General features: G+C 49.5%; 1 long non-coding RNA gene across 1 annotated transcript in view; it reads left to right on the top strand.

Moving 5' to 3' along the window:
* LOC125615872 overlaps window positions 1–8408 on the top strand; it is a 9489-nt gene extending 1081 nt beyond the window's left edge. Inside the window, exon 2 of the long non-coding RNA XR_007346472.1 lies at window positions 7905–8408. This is a non-coding gene — a long non-coding RNA (uncharacterized LOC125615872). The remainder of the gene's footprint in view (window positions 1–7904) is intronic.
* Window positions 8409–11425: the final 3017 nt, after the last annotated feature.

Below are 11425 nucleotides of genomic sequence, written 5' to 3'. Positions count from 1 at the left end.
CGCCTGCGGGGGCGGGGGGTGGGGTGGGGTGGCGGTGTCAGTTCATCACCTTCTCCTCCCTGCCAGTGGGCGGGAGGCTCGGTAAGACCACAGCCTGGGTCTGGGGGCAGGTGGGTGTGACCCGGGAGGGTCCAAACTGTGATCAGTCCTCGCAGGGCAGCGGTTGTGGGTGTGGGAAGCGGGGAACCAGGGCTGGAGGAATCCGGGTGCTGGTGAAGGAATCTCAAAAGGTGTTGAATTCATTACTGTAAATTTCGTGGCTGTGAATGTTGGAAGCCACAATCTGCTCTCCTAAGGGACCTGCCCCCACCCCCACGCCCTGGTTGAGATCCTCTGGGCTGGATGTTTGAGTTTGTGAAGGAACTGGAAGCTTCACAAGCAGAGATGACCAGAGCACGGGCCACCCCGTGCTCAGAGTGGCTCCTCTGCCTGCAGCTGGAGCATACGGGCTCTGGCTAGATCAGCAGGGGCACTGGACAGGAGTAGGGAGTCATGGGATTAGGGAGGTGCAGATGGCAGGGTACTGATTGTTCTGCATGTGTGGTCTCCTGTGATGTGAGGTTCTAGATCGAGATTTACATCACACAGGTCACAGAGCACATTGCTCTAGCCCCTCCTCCTTCGTAATGCAGATGTGAATAATTCCCTGTGGCTTGAAACTGCCCCCTTGGGTTACTCATTCATTTGTGAAGTTACCCCTAACTTACTTATTCTGAGAGGATATTCTTTCTGGAAAAACGGAAGTCAACTTCTGGGAGTCCAGGTAGAGGTGTACTTAACTAGAGGAAGTCTGATTATTCTCCCAAATCCTTGCTCTTTGGAGATTCCCAATGAAGTGGAGGAAGCCAGCCTTGAGATGGGTGAGGACTCATCCTGATGACAATGTCTCAATGATGGCTGATTAACTTTACACGGAGATTCATTAGAGAATCTCTTCAAGCAGTTTGTTTGATTGGACTTCCCTTGTACACAAGCTGTACACTTTTGAAAGGACACAGTTGTTTTGAAGGTGAGATGGTGATAGTGTTAGTAATTAGGCAGAGAGCTCAGGCCCTGGTAGAGCACTGCTCTGGTGTTACCCAGGGGGGAAGTTGGGAGTTTTATTGCTAAGCTGAATGACACCCTTAGTGCCGTGCCCGGTCCATTAAAAGGCTACTGGAAGTGGTCTGGTTATGGACCAGCACTCTGGTCCATGTCATTTACAACATGTCACTGAGGCACAGAGTTCTCCAGGGTCTGGGGGCCATCTTTCTGCCCTGACTCAGTTCCTCTCCTAGAAGGTGATGAACTGCTTCACCCAGGGGCACCCAGATGGGCTCAGGAGGGGCATCACTTTTGAGGCCATGCAAAATTATCTGTCCCCTGGTCATCTGGTCAGAGCCTGTTGCTCTAGCTGCAGACAGATGAGCCAATTTGAGTAAGGGTGACCCCAAGCTCTGGTCATCTCTGCCTGGTCTGCCCTCCTCCTCAGGGGTTTTTCTTTCTGTGAAATTAGCATTTTGTCCCTACCCCCAACCCTGGCATAGCCATGCATTGACTGTGAAGCCAAATGAATATTCTGTGGGCATTGTTGGAGCCATGTCCTAAATTCTGCTGATCCCAACCTGGATTTATGAAACCCGATCATGAGCCAAATGGAAAGAGCCACCACCAAGAAAAACTAAAAAATGCACAAATCATCCAAGAGGTATTGGGAGAAATTGTCAATGTGTGCAGTAGGCAGTACCCTGTGGTTGTTACCCTTGAGATGAGGCCAGGACACTGATATCACAAGCTCCACTTGGAAGATGAGTGGGGAAGTAGCCCTTGTACTGCTTTTCCCAAGGGCCTGAGCTCATCACAATGTCCACTGAATTCCTGAGAAGAATTCCTCAAGAAGATGGAAGAGAAGAAAATCTGAGGCTTCCAAGGAAATATAAATACTGTGGGGCACCCTTGGGGTTACCCCTTGACGTGATTGGTTCTAGACATCGTCTCCCCTCTTACAGCTGCAGGTGCACCTATAGGGAGGGGAGAAGATGCCTAGAACCCCAACCTTTTCCCTCAAGTTACATATGCAGCCCAGAGAAGTAGCTGTTTATTGCTAGTATCGGGGGCCCTAGAGTTCTGGGCCCGTTTCCCTGGCCAGTGCTAAGGGGCAGGTGGGCTGAGAGGAAGGCCCTCACCTGATGGGGGCAGGCACCAGGGACAGATGCCCTTGCTCCCTGGAGGCATTTCCTCCGGATGAGGTTCCATCCTACCTCACCGTCTTCCTTTCTTTGTGACTAAGTTTACGGGTCGAACTCAAGGAGAAAGGAGTAAGTTTAAATTCACCAGCAGGGATTTCTGCTGCAGGCCGCCGTTCACAAGACACTTGATCTGTGGGGATTTTATAACGTCTCATAACAAGGTTCATTCTGCTCGGCCTCTCGAACTAGAATGTGAGTGGACCCCACAGGGGTCTGGAGGGAGCCCAGCCTCTGGCCCCTGCCTCCCAGGCTGGCTCTCGGGGCACCTGACCTTGCAGGCTAAGCTTATCTGTTGGAAAAATCACACTGGCCAGGGCTTTGTGTCTTAGGTGGAGAGTGGCTGGGGTAGAGCCATTGGCTGAGTGGGGAGGAGTTAGTGCCTGTGCAGCCTGTTTTTGATTCTGTCACCACCCCTTGCCTCTCTCCAGCCTGAGTGCAGTGCCTCCCGGGTCCTCTGGACTCCAGGCATCCATTGAGTCCTCCTATCCTGGAGCCTTCTCCAGGTGTCCTTCATTCAGACACTGGACTGTTAACAGCGGATTGCTGTCCTCCGTCTAAATGGCCCTGGGTTCAAAGATAGTTCTGGCCCAGTAGTAGCTTCCTCCAGCCCTCGGGTTTCCTGATTTCTTTTGCCTGCAGCGGGACCAAGCCAGACCTGGTTCCGTACTTGGTACCCACAGGGTGCACGTCTGATGGGTGTTTGAAACAAGCGAGCAAAAGAGGGTGCTCTGGAGAGAGTTGCCTGGCGACAGTCTGCTGCTGGCCAAGAGGGAAGGAAACGCCAGTCAGGTGTCGCCATGGCAACCAGAAGCACTTAGGTCAGGGACAAGGATGTGGCTGGGTTAGGTGAAGGGAGGGACAGACGTTGCAGCAGCTCTGAGGACAAGGACAAGTGGGGCTCTGGGATTTTCCCCAAGTGGTTAAGAATCCTCCTGAGTTATGTCTGTGATGCTTTTCTGTGCCAAGCACTTTTGTTCTCTGTGGACACAGCGCAGCGCCCAGAGGGATGGAGATGACTTCAGGGGAAAGTGGCTGTTTGCTTCTCCTCTTTGGTTCCGAGGTTATGTTTGTTTCCAGGAAGAGGCTGCCAGGGTGAGGATTTGAAGTGAAGCAAGACGCCTTAGGCTCCTTGTTCCTCAAAGCTAGCTACGTCCCTCTGATTGCATCAGAACTTGGTTTAGTATTGCAGGTAATTAAAATAACAGTGCTTAAGTAAAAAAGTTATGGGCTGACATAAATGAAACTCTGAAGGCAGGAGCTAGTCTTTCAGGAGGCTGGAGGCCACTGAGGATACAGCTTCATGGGTTGCCTTCTACCATGTCTTCTTTGAGCTCAGGCTACAGGCAGTGGCTGCCTGGCAATTTGAGTTTCTCCTCATGGTGGCAGAAGGACTGCCGTGTCTCATACTACCTCCTCACACTTTGCTCTTTCTCAGCACACGGGCAAATGTTCTGTGGAGCCTTACTTATTCTTTGTCCACTAGTTACCCATTTCTGTACCAGTTTTTGGGGCCAAGGGATACATTGACTGAGCAGTCTGCCCAGCTGGAGTTGGAGTTAGGTCCTTCCTATGCAATGTGGGAAGTGTTTATTGAGTAGTTATTGTGTGGGGAACCCCATTTATTGTTAAGCTGTTCACATATTAATCATTTAATCTTCACAACAACCCTAGGAGGTAGGTTCAGTTATTCCCATGGTGCAGGTGAAGAATCTGAGGCACAGGGAGGCTAATTAGCTTGCCTAAGTCGCACAGCTGATCCATGCCAGAAAGCAGAGGGAGAAGGTCAGGCTGCCAAGTAGCACACTCTAGGCCACGACTGCTCACACTGTCAAGGGCACTGTCCTCAGCACCTTACCACCTCTTCCCTCCTCCACTCCGGTGGAGAGGATGCAGAAAGTTCTGGGAGAGACCAGCAGGGCTGGCAACGCTGAGCACACCCAGGTGAGCCCCAGGGCTATTAAAACCCCGATGCTAGCCCCTCAGGGTCAGAGAGACTGCGGTTGTCATGGGCCCCTGGGTCTTCCTGAGGCTCTGCCTGGGGACCCCACTGAGAAAAGCAGGTAATGCTGTTGGTAACCCAGGAACCAGTCAGGAATGCAGGTGCCGGGTCGGCCTTCAGTGGGCTCCGGGGTCTGCGGGAAGATGCTGCTCCCCCCTTCCTGATTGATTCCCCCACCAAAAGCTTCCTGGCTAAGGTCCCAAGTTCCTGGGGTCCCAGCTCTGCCACATCTGGCTGAGGCCAGACCTCAGTCCCTTTCTGAAACTTGTTGGACTCTGCCCTGCCCAGTCCTGCTACCCAAAGCACAGGTACTAAAAAAACCCATTTGCCAAGACTACCATTTTGCTTGTAGTTTTTATGCAAAAAGCATTAAAAAAGCTTTTTGGATTGTTTCTCTTCATTTTTTAAAAAATTTCATACCTTTGAGAAAAGTTGGTTCCTTAGACATTCAAGTTTCAGGCATCATACAGAATTCTTAAAACACTGGGGAGGGACACCTCCCCACCACCACATCTCTCCTGCCCACAGCATGTTCTGGGATCTGTGCAGGCCCCATTACTCTGAGGTTTCCGGGCTCCAGTTTGACGGGCTGTTTCTGACCTGCAGTTTGACTTGAATTTGCATCTGCTCTGTGTTTGTGGCTTTGGTGTCTCATCTTTGCAAACGCAGTTTTAGCACAGTGTCCTCTACAGACAGTGGCTGGCTGGCAGATTGAGTTTCTCCTCATGGTGGCAGAATGACTGCCATGTCTCACACTACCTCCTCACACATTCCTCTTTCTCAGCCCACAGGCAGATGTTCCACAGAGTTGACATGTTTCTTCCTCCCACCTTTGCTGTTCCTTCCTGCTGTGAGTCAGTTGGTGGACATCGCAGGGGAGGGCTCCCGGAGAGACTGGGGTGAAGGCTGTGTGCACTGTTTCTTTGGGAAATGGGCCTTTCCTGGGACACCACCCCAGGATAGGCCAGGACCCTGTTGTCAGTATCCCCACGAGGAGGGTTAAGTCCGTGCTGGGCCCATGTGCGAGCCGACCTGCCTGACTCCTGACATTCTTAGGTATCCTCCTTTTCTCTGGCTCAGTCTCAGCAAAGATTTGTTTCACATTTTAGAATTTCCGAAAGAATCAAATGGGGTTTTATTGCTTAACCACCCAGTGAATCTATTCAAGTGGATTAATGCACTTCTTAGGTTAAACCCCCATATTGACTTTCATGGATTCATTTCTTTTTTCGATTATTTCTGTTATTTCACGTATTTCTTGTCTTGCCCTTTTTTTCTGTTTTCTTTGCATTTCCTCCATCATGATTCAGCTTCTTGAGTTTAAATACATTACTCATCGATAGGTGAGCTTTGCATTTTGAGTTCTGCTGTGTTACCCAGACTGGTCTTATACTCATGGGCTCAGGTGATTCCCCTGCCTCAGTCTCCCAAGTACCTGGGACTACAGGCCGTATGAGTTTTGGATAAGTGTATCTAAGGTATAGCTTCCTAAGTGTGTTTGCTTGTGTATACAGTTTGCATCTGTATAGTTTAACCTTGGTATCCAGGGTGAATTGGTTACAGAATCTCCCCAAGGTACTAAAATCCAACGATGCTCAGATTCGTTATATGAAATGTTGTAGTAGCATGGTATTTGTGTTTAGTCAGCTTCTTTGTCACTGTGACCAAAGGACCTGACAAGAGCAATGTAGAGAAGGAACAGTTTATTTGGGGCTCACGGTTTCAGAGGTCTCAATCCACAGACAACCACTTCAGGGCTCTGGGCCCAAGGTGAGACAGAACATCATGGCAGAAGGGTGTGGAGGAGGAGAGCAGCTCAGGACTTGGCGATCAGGAAGCAGAGAGCTCTGCTCACCAGGGACAAAATATAACCCCTGAAGTCTCGCTACCTCCTCTAGCCACACCCCACCTGCTTACAGTTACCACCCAGTTAATCCATTCAGGTCGGTTACCGCACTGATTAGGTCAAACCTCTCATAACCCAATCATTTCGCCTCTAAACTTTTTTTCACTCTCTCACACATGAGGTTTTGAGGGGGACACTTTGCATATCACCTACACACATCCTCCAGTAGATTTTAAATCATCTTTAGATTACTTATAAAACCTAATACAAGGTCAATGCTCTGTAAATAGTTGTTATATTGTTTAGGAAATGCTAAGGACAGGAAAAACAGTATGTACATGTTCAACACAGACGTAATTTTTTAAGGAATATTTTCAATTCAAGTCTGGCTCAACCCATAGATGAGAAGCCTTTGGATATTGTTCTAAATATTTTTTAATCTAAACGGCTCTTTCACATACAATATAGTTATTTTTTTATTTTTTGGTAACAGGGACACTTAACCACCGAGCCACATCCCTAGTCCCTTTTTAAAGATTTTACTTAGAGAGAAGGTCTCACTGAGTTGCTAAGTGCCTTGCTAAGTTGCTGAGGCTGGCTTTGAACTTGAGATCCTCCTGCCTCAGCCTCCGGAGCTGCTGGGATGACATGTGCATGCCACTGCCCCCGTTTACAGTTACTTTTCAAACTCCTTCTTAATCGTGATTGTTTATTGGTTTTCAAGTCCATTACATGATGGTCTGATTCAGCGATGTTTTGAAATTTGTTGAGACCACTTTTGTGGCTGAGAATACAGTTGGTTCACAGGTTCACAGGTGTTTGCAAACAATGTGTACCCACTCTTGGAGTGTGAGGGATGTGTATTTTTTCACGCTTAAATGAAGGTTGACCTTTGACCTGGTCCTGGATGGTCCTGGCAGCCTTGTTAGAAGTGTCAGCGGGGAGGCTTGGTGATAGGAAGGTCTCATTTGCGGCTTGGCTTCCTCTCAGCCTCCTAACCCCGGGGGCTGCAGATGAAGGAAACCAGATTACTGTTGGCATGAGACCCTCCTGACCTGACTCCCGAACAGGGATGGGATTCCCTGCCTGCCCCCTGTCTTGAGGGAGGTAATCCCTGTGAAGGATGGGGGGGAACCCCTGCAGAATCAGGGAGGTGCTTCTTTCCCTAAATGAATACAAATAATGTAGTAAAAAGGCCTTTCACAGGGTTGGAGGTGATGGTGAAGGGGAGTAAGAAATGTTCCATCCACAACCAAATCAGCAGATGCATCACTGAATTTGTAAGGCGTAAAGTCTGATAGGCTTCGGATGTGTTTGGAACTCGCCGAATTTTATCTTACCATGATATGTACCTGACATTTTCCTTCTCTTGAGAGGAGAGTAGAAAATGCTGCTGGGTTTACTTGTGCATTTTGAACTGTCCCATGCTGTAGCTACCAGCCACATGTAGCTGCTCAGTTTCAATGAACAGGGCTGAGCCGTAGCTCGGTGGTCTGGTGCTTGCCTAGTATGTAGCCAGGCTCTGGGTTCAATCCCCAGTACTGGGTGTGGGGGAGGGGGACAGTTAAATTTAGCAGTTAATCCAAACAAGAAGTTCTGCTCTTCCGTCTGACTTGCCACCCTTCTGCCTAAACGGCTGGTGGCCTCTGTATTGGGCTGCACAGAGCAAGAACAGTTCTGCGAATGGATGGTTCTCCAGGTCTGGACTGGCTTAGAAACAGTCTCATTGGCAGTGAGTGGGCTGTCCTGCCAGCCAGTCCCCTGGGGCCCCTTCCTTTCCGATGTCAGTGCAGAAGTGCTAACCCTCTGGTAACCCTGTTCTCTCCTGCAGCGTACTGAAGAGGAGGTACGACATCACGGCCATCCCCAGGCTCGTGATCCTGAAACCAAACGGGGAGGTGATCACCAGCAAAGGGCGGAAGCAGATCCGGGAGCGGGGGCTGGCCTGCTTCCAGAACTGGGTGGAGGCGGCCGAGGTCTTCCAGAATTTCTCAGGTTGAACTGGGAGAAGGGTCCACAGAGCCTGGAACAGGGGTGGCTCCTTCAGTGCAAACCCCCGAAGGGAAAGAGGAGCCCTTTTTTTTTTTTCTTTCTCTCTATGCAGCATCTGATTTTATTTCAGAGCAGAAGTACTAAGCCGTGGCAGAAAGTAAATGTTGCTCAGGAAAAAAAAAAAAAACAAGCAAAAATACCTCCTTCTCCGTTTGGATCCTGAAGCTACGTGACAGTTATTTTTATTCTTTGCATAGCTTTGGAAATCTATGCAAACATTTTATTTGTACAAGTCTCTTCAGGTAAAATGATCAGTTTATTGATAAATGTTTTTTCTGGCTGTCTATCATTTTAGTGATATGTGTTATATGGTTTCACAACTGTATTTATTATTAAACAAGTTTGCATACAATGTGGTTTCTTGTTTTATTTTTGGCAGTAGTGAGGATTGAACTTGTCTAGTACCCATGTTAGATAAGGTCTCTGCCACTGAGCTACATCCCCAGCCTGTGTGCTTTAATAAACAAAGATTTATACCGAGAAATTTCATTCTTATCCCAAACCAAGATGGAGGAAAATGAGGTATTCTGAACCTTATACCAGTTTAGTTGTCAGAGGTGGTAGTTTTTAATTATGTGCCTTCTTGGAATGTTTTTCTTCCCTTTGCACTTTCTCACGCTGACTTTTAATAACATTGTGAATACCTAGAATGAATGAAATGTCCAAGGCACATACACTCATAAGCTTCCAGTCAGTGATGAGCAGCACAGATGATGATAGTCCCAAAAGATTTTAACGGAGTGAAGAAGTTCCTCTTCCCTGGTGATGTCTGTGATGGTTGCACGGTGATGAAATTGCCTAGCAGTGCTTTCCCGAATGTGTCCCTGTCACTGAGCAACACGCTACACTGTATTCAAGGTTAAATCTCAACATTTCTTGAAAGATTCTAATCCATCCAGTTAACCACCCCCCTCCTCCCCCACAGCCTCTGCTGACAGTCAGAGGAAAGCTGTCCGTGGTCCAGACCCCAGCTACCCCATGGCCGCTTGCTGGCCTCATGCGTAGCCATCCTTGTTCTTTCCCAGTCTCATTTGGTCCGGCTGATTGGCACTGAGAGGATACCAGATGCCCACTGTAGCCCAGTGGGTTCCCTTGGCTGGCTGGGTCCTTCCGCTGGGACTCAGGAATCCACCTCCCACACTCTGCTCTGTCAGTTAACTTCTCTCCCCTGAAAAGCAACGTGCTGCTTCATTGGGATCAACGACGACTTGATGGAGCGAACGTGATCAGTGTTTTCCTCCAAAATAAATTGTGTCAAAATGCAGTTCTCTTCCAAACCAAGAAATAGCATGTTCATTTAATTATGATGGGTGTTTTTTTGTTTGTTTGTTTGTTTTGGTACTGGACATTGAACTCTGGGGCCTTTAGCCACTGAGCCACATCCACAGCCCTTTTTATTTAAGACAGGGGCTTACTAAGTTGCTCAGGGTCTTGCTAAATTGCCGAGGCTGACTTTGAACTTGTGATCCTCCTGCCTCAGCCTCCTGAGCTGCTGGGATTACAGGCCTGCTCCATGGCATCCAGTCCAATTATACAGTGTTTTTGGTCACGCATTCTTGAGAGTGGGCATCTCTTATATGTAGAATGTCCACAAGCTGTGTTTGTGTGTGTGTGTGTGTGTGTGTGTGTGTGTACCATAACCAGACTTAAAAAAAAGAAAAACACAAGCTTCCTCCTCTTAGTGAACTGCCATATGGGAGCCCGAGACCTGTGGATGGTCGTGGGCTATAGCCCTGGAAGCTCTGCTGGGGCCTCTTTGTGGGCTTTGAGGCTCTTAGAAGGAAGGAGGTGTCCAGGGAGAGGTCACCATGGCTGAGCCAGCCCTGAGGGCATGAACCCTCCACCCCCAGCTGTGGCTTAGGCTGGGAGAGCGATGGACCATTTAAAGTGCTGTGACTGCAAGACACATTCTTCAATACACCATCCCTAGCCACGAGTTTTTCTGAATATCCTGCCTTCTCTCAGGAAATTGTAGAACTTGGTGCTGTTCCTGAAAGTGCCGCGTGTGACTTGTGTGACAAAAACAGTGTGTCCCCGCCGCGAAAAACAGAAACATCCTGTCACCCGCAGGAAAGCCACGGTGGGTGCCTTGGTATATTATATATTCCATGAGGGCAGCCACTATTTTTTCAGGGAGTGTGCACTGCTTGTCATCTTCACGACTTGCCACCCTTGGTGTGGTCCCAGGCCAGCAGGGTGGGCAGCGTGGTGAGAAATGAGACTGCATCTGGCCAAGACTGCCAGGGGGGCAGGGGCAATGACATCAGAGTCCCCCAAAGCTGGCCTGTGGGCAGACTGCTGAAGTCAGTCCACTGAGCCCCAGATGATGGCATTTTAAATAAAACCCAGGCTGCTCCCTAAGCCATAGTCCTGGGGGCAGGTGCCACTCCTCTCCCTGAAGAAGCCCAGCCCGGGACTCCTGAAGGTCCCAGGTGAACCGCAGGAGGACTCTGCAGCACACACTCGAGGAAGTGCGAGTCACGGTGTCCTTGTAAGCCGCCGCTGTTGCCATTGTAACACGAAACAACAGGAACCACTGCACACCCACAGCACAGCACAATGATACACACACCACACTCTACACACAGACCACACACAGCACACACAGCCGTATCCATAGCATCCAACCTACACACACGACATCACACACTACACACCAAACACCACACACACACAACGAACACACACCACAAACACACATACCACACACTACAATACAACACAGCACACACACACATATCCCCAGAGGAAGGAAGATGGAAAACTGAGGGCTTCCAGTCAGGAGCTGGGTGCTGTGGGGCTGGCTGTGCACACACAGCAACACACAGCACTGGGTGGCACTGGCTGACCCTGTCCACATCTTCACCTCCCAACAGGGTGTCTGATGCTATTTGGGCTGAAAGGATTCTGTGTAGAGTCCCCTCCACTTGTGAACTCTTCAGCGCCTCTGGCCCTGGGGTCACTCTGGGATTGCTCTTTTCTCTCCTGCATTTTTGGTCAAGGATTAACTTGTTTGGTGGTGGGCACTTTTCTCCCGTTTCTTTTCCACATGCCTCCTGCGCTCTGTGTGTCCCCAAGTCTGTATGTCAGAGCTTCCCCCCTCCCAGGTGAGTGGATCTGGAGGTGGGGCCTTGGGGGCGATTAGGCACTGGGGGTGCCACCCCATGAATGACACTAGTGCCTTTGGAAGAGGCCCAGACAGCTCGCTGGCCCCTTCCATCATGTGAGGACACGGGGAGAAAGCACCATATACAAACCAGAAAGAAGGCCCTCGCCAGACGCCAGATATGCTGGGGCGTT

This window comes from Marmota marmota, unplaced genomic scaffold (genome assembly GCF_001458135.2).
Source record: "Marmota marmota marmota unplaced genomic scaffold, marMar, whole genome shotgun sequence".
Taxonomy (NCBI): Eukaryota; Metazoa; Chordata; class Mammalia; order Rodentia; family Sciuridae; genus Marmota; species Marmota marmota.
Note: the sequence above shows the minus strand (reverse complement) of the source record. Positions and strands in the feature narration are given on the sequence as shown.